At 33.4% G+C, this 8,125-nt stretch overlaps 6 non-coding genes across 6 annotated transcripts; 1 reads left to right on the top strand and 5 right to left on the bottom strand.

Annotated features, from left to right (window-relative positions):
• The first annotated feature begins 1,979 nt into the window (after positions 1-1,979).
• Positions 1,980-2,062, top strand: Trnal-cag. Its single transcript has one exon. It is a non-coding gene; the product is annotated as a tRNA-Leu (tRNA).
• A 1,432-nt stretch (positions 2,063-3,494) lies between these two features.
• Trnae-cuc lies at positions 3,495-3,566 on the bottom strand. Its single transcript has one exon. It is a non-coding gene; the product is annotated as a tRNA-Glu (tRNA).
• A 602-nt stretch (positions 3,567-4,168) lies between these two features.
• On the bottom strand, positions 4,169-4,240 carry Trnae-cuc. The gene has a single exon. It is a non-coding gene; the product is annotated as a tRNA-Glu (tRNA).
• A 199-nt stretch (positions 4,241-4,439) lies between these two features.
• Trnae-cuc lies at positions 4,440-4,511 on the bottom strand. The gene has a single exon. It is a non-coding gene; the product is annotated as a tRNA-Glu (tRNA).
• Positions 4,512-4,984: 473 nt separating this feature from the next.
• On the bottom strand, positions 4,985-5,056 carry Trnae-cuc. The gene has a single exon. It is a non-coding gene; the product is annotated as a tRNA-Glu (tRNA).
• Positions 5,057-7,291: 2,235 nt separating this feature from the next.
• On the bottom strand, positions 7,292-7,363 carry Trnae-cuc. Its single transcript has one exon. It is a non-coding gene; the product is annotated as a tRNA-Glu (tRNA).
• Positions 7,364-8,125: the final 762 nt, after the last annotated feature.

Raw genomic sequence — 8,125 nt, 5'->3', positions numbered from 1 at the left:
CAGAAATATTAAAATACAAATTAATAGTTTGTTAAAATGTTTTAATAACAAATGTTTAATGTTTACATGACATTAAATAGAAATAGTTATTAAAATTACTTATATTCTAGGATCAATTTTTTCATTAATCTAATAATTTACCATATACTTCCAGTTTGGTAGGCAGAAGGTTTATAATTAGTAAGTACGTTTGTTTTTTGTTTAACATTTACTTGTTTTTTCTGAGCTATTTTATTTTCTCCCATCTGTATTTTTTATTAATTTAGGGCCTTAAAATGTGCATTAATTTAAAAATATTTCACGATAATCGATTACCCTTCCCAGCAAAAGCAGCAAAAATAATAATAAAAGGACTTTGTATATAATAACTTATATAAATTGCAAACAACAGCAACTAAATAAATTTCAGCAAGCGTGTCTACGTTTTAATTGCATATTTTATAATTAAAAAAAGGATAGGATGAGGACGAGTAATGCTCATAAAATAATATAAGTTATTGTCAATTGCATTAAAAATATCATAAGTATATAATTCAATATTTAATTGCATATTTTATAATTTAAAAAAGGATAGAATGAGGACGAGTAATGCTCATAAAATAATATAGATTATTGTCAATTGCATTAAAAATATCATAAGTATATAATTCAATATTTTTATCCAATCATTGTAAAAATTGTAATTATTTTTTTATCGGCTATCCGTGGGTTGGGTGCTGACAAACCATAAATATTGTGACTTCTCGTGAATAACATTATCGAATTACAAAGGCAACATTCATTGGCTAGTTGCATTTTGTGAAATAAAAATCGACAAATGATTGGCTGTCTCTTATTTGCATTTTCCATTGTATTATCTAATATACATAATATAATAATGATAAATCCATAAAATCATGTATTTTTTTCTATTATTGAATGGTTTCTATTGTCATTTTCTGATTATTTCAACCCGTTACACTTAAAATTAACCCCTATTAAGTACAGTTTTTTCAATGTATGCTGAATTTCACATTGGTTTGAGCTACGCACAAATATTCAGCCCAAAGTACCCCAAAATATGGATACCCAATACATAGAGATAGCATCAGATGCATGTTGTATAAAATGGTGTAAATACGTTTTTGCTCGTACCTCCTACATATATATTTCTATATACATATATGTTTCAGGTACATATATGGGTTGACAATAAAATAAATTTTGCATTTTTGCTTAATTTTCAGCCAGAATTGTTGCGCTACAATCGTGGGCATATAAACAAGGATACATCAAAACGTTAGTTCGGGCTGAACTAAGTCAAATTGTAGTCAGTAAAATAATATGTACATTTAAAGGTTTGTTAGTAAGTTGAAAAGTCTTAACTTAAAATTATAGATTGATAACAATTTTTAGGCACCTGCTTTATTAAATATTCTTTCTGTATTCTACGGTTAAGTAACGTATTTTTGTTTCGTTGCAACCAAAATATTTGCATATTTTATTGCAGTGGCTTCTGTGAACTCAATGCCGCTGCTGATTAACAATGCTCCCGATGGATGCCACCGCTGTTGCAGCAGCTTCTGCAACATGCAGCCACCCAAAATTGTGGAAGTGAAACTTTATTTCACTTTTTTGCTGTCGCATATGCTTGCCTGTTGTTTTACAAGTATATATTTATGTATATATATGTTACTCGTTGTAGCTGTAAGTAAATTTCACCGTCAAGGGCGTAGTATAAGGGCATATCATGAAGATATTCAGATCACAAATATATAAAAAGTTATATGTAACCATAAAATCTATTGTTTATATATGAATCTTCTTTCAACATATTAAAATCTATTTAAAGAATATGATCCACTAAATCTTTATCCAATTAATGTGTCATTTTCTAATTAAAGAATTAAGTAAAAAATTCAAATTTTCCCACTTTTAGTAAGTGGTCACGATAGTTTTTCTTTTTGGTTTTGTTGTCTTTAGTTGAACGAGTTTTACATGTCAGGATGGCCGAGTGGTCTAAGGCGCTGCGTTCAGGTCGCAGTCTACTCTGTAGGCGTGGGTTCGAATCCCACTTCTGACAAAGATTTTTTTTAGTTTTTCTTTCTATATTTTGTTGAATAAATAAGAAATCAAACAACTGTACATAGTTAAATAATAATAAATGAAATTTACTACTAACTATAGCACCCCTTTCAAAAATTATCGAGTATCTTTGTGGGCATGTTCAAAATGCAACAACATACAGCTCACATACATAATAGCAAACGCCTACACATACTCATGCACACTGTTATATACCTGCATATGTATTTGCATTGTTGAAATTTACACAAAAAAAATACCGTCAGCAAAATAAATAAAAATAAAATCAAATTGATTTTCATACAACATTTTCGAAAGCTTTTATTTGGCGGTAAAAATTGCAACCCTTAAAAACAGTTTGTGATTCTTTCACATACGCGAATTTTTTTGGAGTTTCAGTTTTTTTTATTTTGCATTCCAAATGGGGTTTATTTTTAATGATGCGAATTCGATGTACGAAATTTTTCATTAATACAAGCCTAGGTTTATTTATTTATTCTATTTGTATTTTTTCGGTGGGGGTGTCAGACAGAGACAGAGATAACGACTGAAAACAGTGCAATAAAACGCATCTGATGGGTTGCAGGGGACTGTTAGACATCGATGGGTTGGGTTGAATGAGAACGGACATCGACAATGGGATTTAAGTGCGTTATATACAGCAAGCGTGTAAATGAATGAAAGGAGAATCCCTCGGACAGTTCTGAATTTTTCACAAACATATACATATGTATGTATATGTAAATATGTATCTCCCATATACATATGTACTATAGAGAGTGGTGGCATTCTGTATGAGATTTTTGCTGAGGCTATTTATGCAATGCGGTTTATTTTCCCAACCCAAAACTTAACAAATACAAAAAAAGGAATGGTATTTTGCGTTGCTTTCATTTAATTTGACCATCGACGGACAATTTTTATGCGTGTTGTTTGCACTTCTTGCGCTCCTTTCAGCAATAATTGAATATTATATTAAATTACATGTTCGTTAGGAACTGGCAGCAGCTCCTACCTGGAGAATACATCAGCATCCTCACTTACCTCTACCCCTATCCATAGGGGGCTCAATCGGACGTAGCAAAAACTGAAGTCAAATCAAATTTATTTACACACGAGGCATTCAATTCGGCTACAGCAAGAGTTAATGGATAATACTGTATCCAGTAATTGGATTATTGGCAACAAAATAGCTCTCAGATGCCACAGACAGGTTCCTCTTTGCGAACTTCCAATGGAGCTGCATATCAGTTAAATCAATTACGGACTAATTGACTAATTGCAGATTGCAATTTAACTTAAGTATTGGACTTAGTATAATTAACTTGGAATTAATCAAAGCTATACAGATATCCGTCTAATATATTTAAATAAAATTATTATCATTATATAATAAAAAAAAAATATAAAAAAATAATCACTCAGTATGTTTCCCATACCGGGAATTGAACCCGGGCCTCCCGGGTGAGAGCCGGGTATCCTAACCACTAGACAATATGGGAGTGATGATCGACTAAAACTTAGAACGGTATTTAAAACAAACAATGAAAATGATTACCAAAGAAAAATGTATCTGTAAATAGTATTAGTTAAAACCATGGTATCAAACCGAAAAGAAGATCGGGTTCAGTTACGGTCATGTTCGCATTTTGGTTGTCGGCTAAGAAAAATCTTTAAATGTACATACGTATGTTTCGTATCGTTTACCGTTTCTTTGTATGTTTCGGTTTTAAAATGCCAAATTGATTTTGGTTCTCAAAATGAAAAATGTATTTAGGAATGTTTAAAATATTTGTAAACAAAAGAGTTCCTGGCACCCTATTCTTTTTGGATCATAACTTTTGTTCAACTGATCAACCGAGCACAATTGTATAAATGGCAAAAAAAAAAACATCGCTTACTAAATTAAATTAAAAATTTTTTAATTCCCGAAGAAAATTAAATTTCTTCACCTTCTATATAAAACAAATATGCGTGAAAGTCATCAAGACTTAAAAAAAAAGGAAATTTATATTTAGGTCCCCATAGAACACTCAACACCCTGGAGAAAATAAATAAATGTAAACAGAAGGATTACAAAAAAATTGAATTCTCAGAAACTGACTTCCCATACCGGGAATTGAACCCGGGCCTCCCGGGTGAGAGCCGGGTATCCTAACCACTAGACAATATGGGATATGCGTTAAAACAGAATTTTATACGCAATTTCCAAGGAACATAAAAACTATGTGCAATTCAAAATTGCATCTATAAAAATATTCCGAAAAAAAACTAAATACAGTTTAATTACAGTATGACAAAAATAAAATTTTGTTTATTGTCATAGAATCTTAGAACAATTTTATGAAACCGCAAAAAAAAAACTTTCATTCAGTTTCCCATACCGGGAATTGAACCCGGGCCTCCCGGGTGAGAGCCGGGTATCCTAACCACTAGACAATATGGGAGATATAACTGCACAGATTTATTACGTAATTTGAGAGAAAAAAATTCAAAATTCAAAATACAAGATCGCATACATAAATAGAATAATGAAAAACTACTTGCAGAATGAAAAAATTAAGAATATTTCTATTTATTTGGAAATAAACTTGTTTAAACACTAGGGAATAATATCACACACGGTACCGTAACCGTTAACAGAAGTTAACCGTTACATTATTAGTATCGGATCCAAAACCGTTACCGAAATTTATGTTTTCGAAAGCCGAAAAGTTTGTACCGGTACATTTTTCAACCAATTTTTTTGGGACGTAACGAAGTCGAAGCCGAAACAGATATTTGTTGCGGTTTGATTTCCCTGGTTAAATCTTTTGATCATGCAGTAATATTTGTGTTATAACCTTAGAATATAACTCAAGCTAATTATTTTAAAATTTAAATCATCACAAATAAAAATAGGACCATCATAAAAATTGTTTTCCCATACCGGGAATTGAACCCGGGCCTCCCGGGTGAGAGCCGGGTATCCTAACCACTAGACAATATGGGATGCTTATGCCAATGTATTCGTATGCACTTCATATGATACGGAGCGAAATGAACCCTATCCAAGATCCGACTGTTCTCATCTATCGACCAAAATATATACCCGCAAATTGTTTGTATACATCCGAACAAGGTCTGATTGAATTAAATCACTTAAAATGCAAGTGCATTCTCTTTCAATATTGTGAGCTAAACCGAATGGGGCCGGGGGAGTGAGTGTTAAATATTTCTGAGCCTGCACGATATGCGATAAGGTCTGTGCTTTATATACACATGCGTAAGCAGGATATATGTACACATCTCTATATATAGTAATATATGTAGTATATTATACAAGCTGAACAAATACACATCAACAATGGCAACATGAAGTGAATCTCGAATTTTTTGTTGTTATCGATTTTTATGGCGCGAAACAGAGATGACAATAGCCCAGCACATGCCGCCCAGGTGATAGTGCGACAGAGAAAGGATTATGCACATGCTTTACCATATAAACTGTAAATATAAAAAATGCAAATGTGCCCGAGCAGAGTGCGGAGGGAAGAATGCAAGAATGCATCAGCAGCAGCTTCCCCACCCCCACCCCCACCCACGCACTGGCGCACTGCCTCCCACCACCCACATTGTCCGAAAAATGCAACAGACTGAAGGCGCAGCCGAAAAACCCGAATGCAACCCGAAAAGGGTTGACGTACACTCAGAGAATTTTGTTATCCTTATTTTATTTTTTTATTTATTAATATTTACAAATTATAAAATTATAACAACATTTTGTTTAATATTTACATACTTAAAGATTTATTTATAATAATTAGCAACAAAAATAAATAAATATAGATTCAGATAAAATTAAGTTGGACTAAATTTTCCTTTAAAAATAGAGGTTATGCATTATAACGTAGTTTGACAAAATATCTCTTTTCCAAATTAAAAAAAGAATCAATATTTATATTAATTTTTAAAATTTACCTGTTTTATTTTAAGTGTATTTACTTTTATGCTTAAAACTTACCACAGCTTCCAGTGCAACCCTCGTAATGGCAGCTGCCTTTTGATATCCCACTTTGAAGGGGAGGTATGGGGGCACCTTTTGCATGTCCTTGTCCAGCATCAGCAGCTGGGAAAACCTAATGAAGCTGGAAGTCGCTGTTTGTCAGTTGCAGGTGGTGCAGGTTATGGTGGTGCAACTGCATCAGGTGTGGAACTGGCCGTGTTCGATGTTGTCAGCAATTCAACCGCACAGGGACGATTGCCAATTTTAATGCATGTTATAGTCAGGAGACAGAGGCAATATCCGGACATGCAACAACAGCAACAACGACAAAGCCTTTTGCATTTTTAAATAAAATTGCCTAGCAATTTTTGAGTGGTTCGGGTTCGGGTTCGGATGAGGATTTTCTGAAATGAATGCGCATTTTATAAATGAAGTTTGTGGTTTGTTTCGCTGAATTGCAGTGGACAATATGGCTATGAGAATGAGAGAACATAACGGAAATGAGAGAGATTTCAATGGGCATATGTTGGGAGTAAAAAAACGCAGAGTATATAAAGATTGTAGATATATATAAGGGCTGAAAACAATTCAAGTAACCTAAGATTATCAATTACCAAATGCTGCAGCTTATTAATATTGATAAATGATTTTGAAACGCAGTCAAACTTCATTTAGCATATTTCCTGTTGCCAACCGAACCACTCGCCGGTCAAAAGCCATCAAAAATCAAATGCATGGTCTGTCTGTCAACGGAGCCAGTTGCCTGGTAACTCTGGTATTACCTCCTCCTGCTCAGTTAATGGACATGGTATATCATTCATCAGCTAGAGCCAGAGTTGACATGCAAATGCAGCATTCACAGTTTACAAATAAATATATATGTATATACTCTCATACACAAACACAATCGAATATCTGATGAGGGAACAGTCTCGTATAATATACGAAATGAACATTGTTGCATTGTTATGATATAAGAGTATAATGACAATGCTTTATAATGGTTAAAAATTTTAATTTTTATACAGGAAATATACTTTGATACAAACCAAGCAGATAATTATAATTAAACTTTTACTACTAAATCCCTAATATATTTTAAGAAACGGCTTATAAGCTAAAAATACTTATAAATAATATCATCAGAGATCACAGAACACCCAAATCTATATATATTAAACTCTTATTCTATTCTAAATTGATAAAAACTAACAAAAAAAAAAACTTATCTTTCGACTTGTTTTCCCATACCGGGAATTGAACCCGGGCCTCCCGGGTGAGAGCCGGGTATCCTAACCACTAGACAATATGGGATGGTTGAGTTAAGCAAGCAAAAACCTAAATACAAAGCAAAAGCAAAGTAAATGTCTATAAATAGATGTAAGCACATCGAGCGTTTGCACTGTCTCTTTTGCTCACACAGTCTACGCATTGAATAATTGAGAAACAAGCGCACAAAAGCAAATCAACAAAAGTCGCCGTTGTCCACAGAAAAGCAGCAGCAGTAGCAACAGCAGCAACAACAAGAACAAAAGAGTCATGACTGTGGGCTATGAATAAAATAAGAGAACTTGACAAAGAGAGCTGAGCCATAATTGTTGAAGCAGCCAAGAGTGAGGGTATTTATTTTGTTGCATGCTTCAGTGAAGGATTCTTATTGTAAATTCACATATGCACAATATATATATATATATGTATATATAAAATATTGAAATTTAGCCTACGGAATTATACGAATGAATATGAAACAATAAAAATGGAGGCGCCCCCCATATTCAATGGAAACTTTAGCTGCTGAATCACAACAACAACAACAGCTTGTGTGGGCGGTTGAGGGACCGAGGTGGACAGTAGACTGGATGTGGAATCCGTTGTTTGGGGAGGCTTGACGGGAGCTGCATAAAGTAAAGTGCCGCACTCGACATATTGAAGCATATTAATTAAAAACATTTTCATTTATTAAAAGAGCAAGAATCAGCCTCCAGCATCAGCTACAACAGCAACAACGACGAGGAAAATGGAACAAAAAAAAATATGAATTTAAGCCGAAACAAAGTGTGGGATGCAACTTGATAT

This window comes from Drosophila innubila, assembly GCF_004354385.1.
Source record: "Drosophila innubila isolate TH190305 chromosome 3L unlocalized genomic scaffold, UK_Dinn_1.0 0_D_3L, whole genome shotgun sequence".
NCBI lineage: Eukaryota > Metazoa > Arthropoda > Insecta > Diptera > Drosophilidae > Drosophila > Drosophila innubila.
Note: the sequence above shows the minus strand (reverse complement) of the source record. Positions and strands in the feature narration are given on the sequence as shown.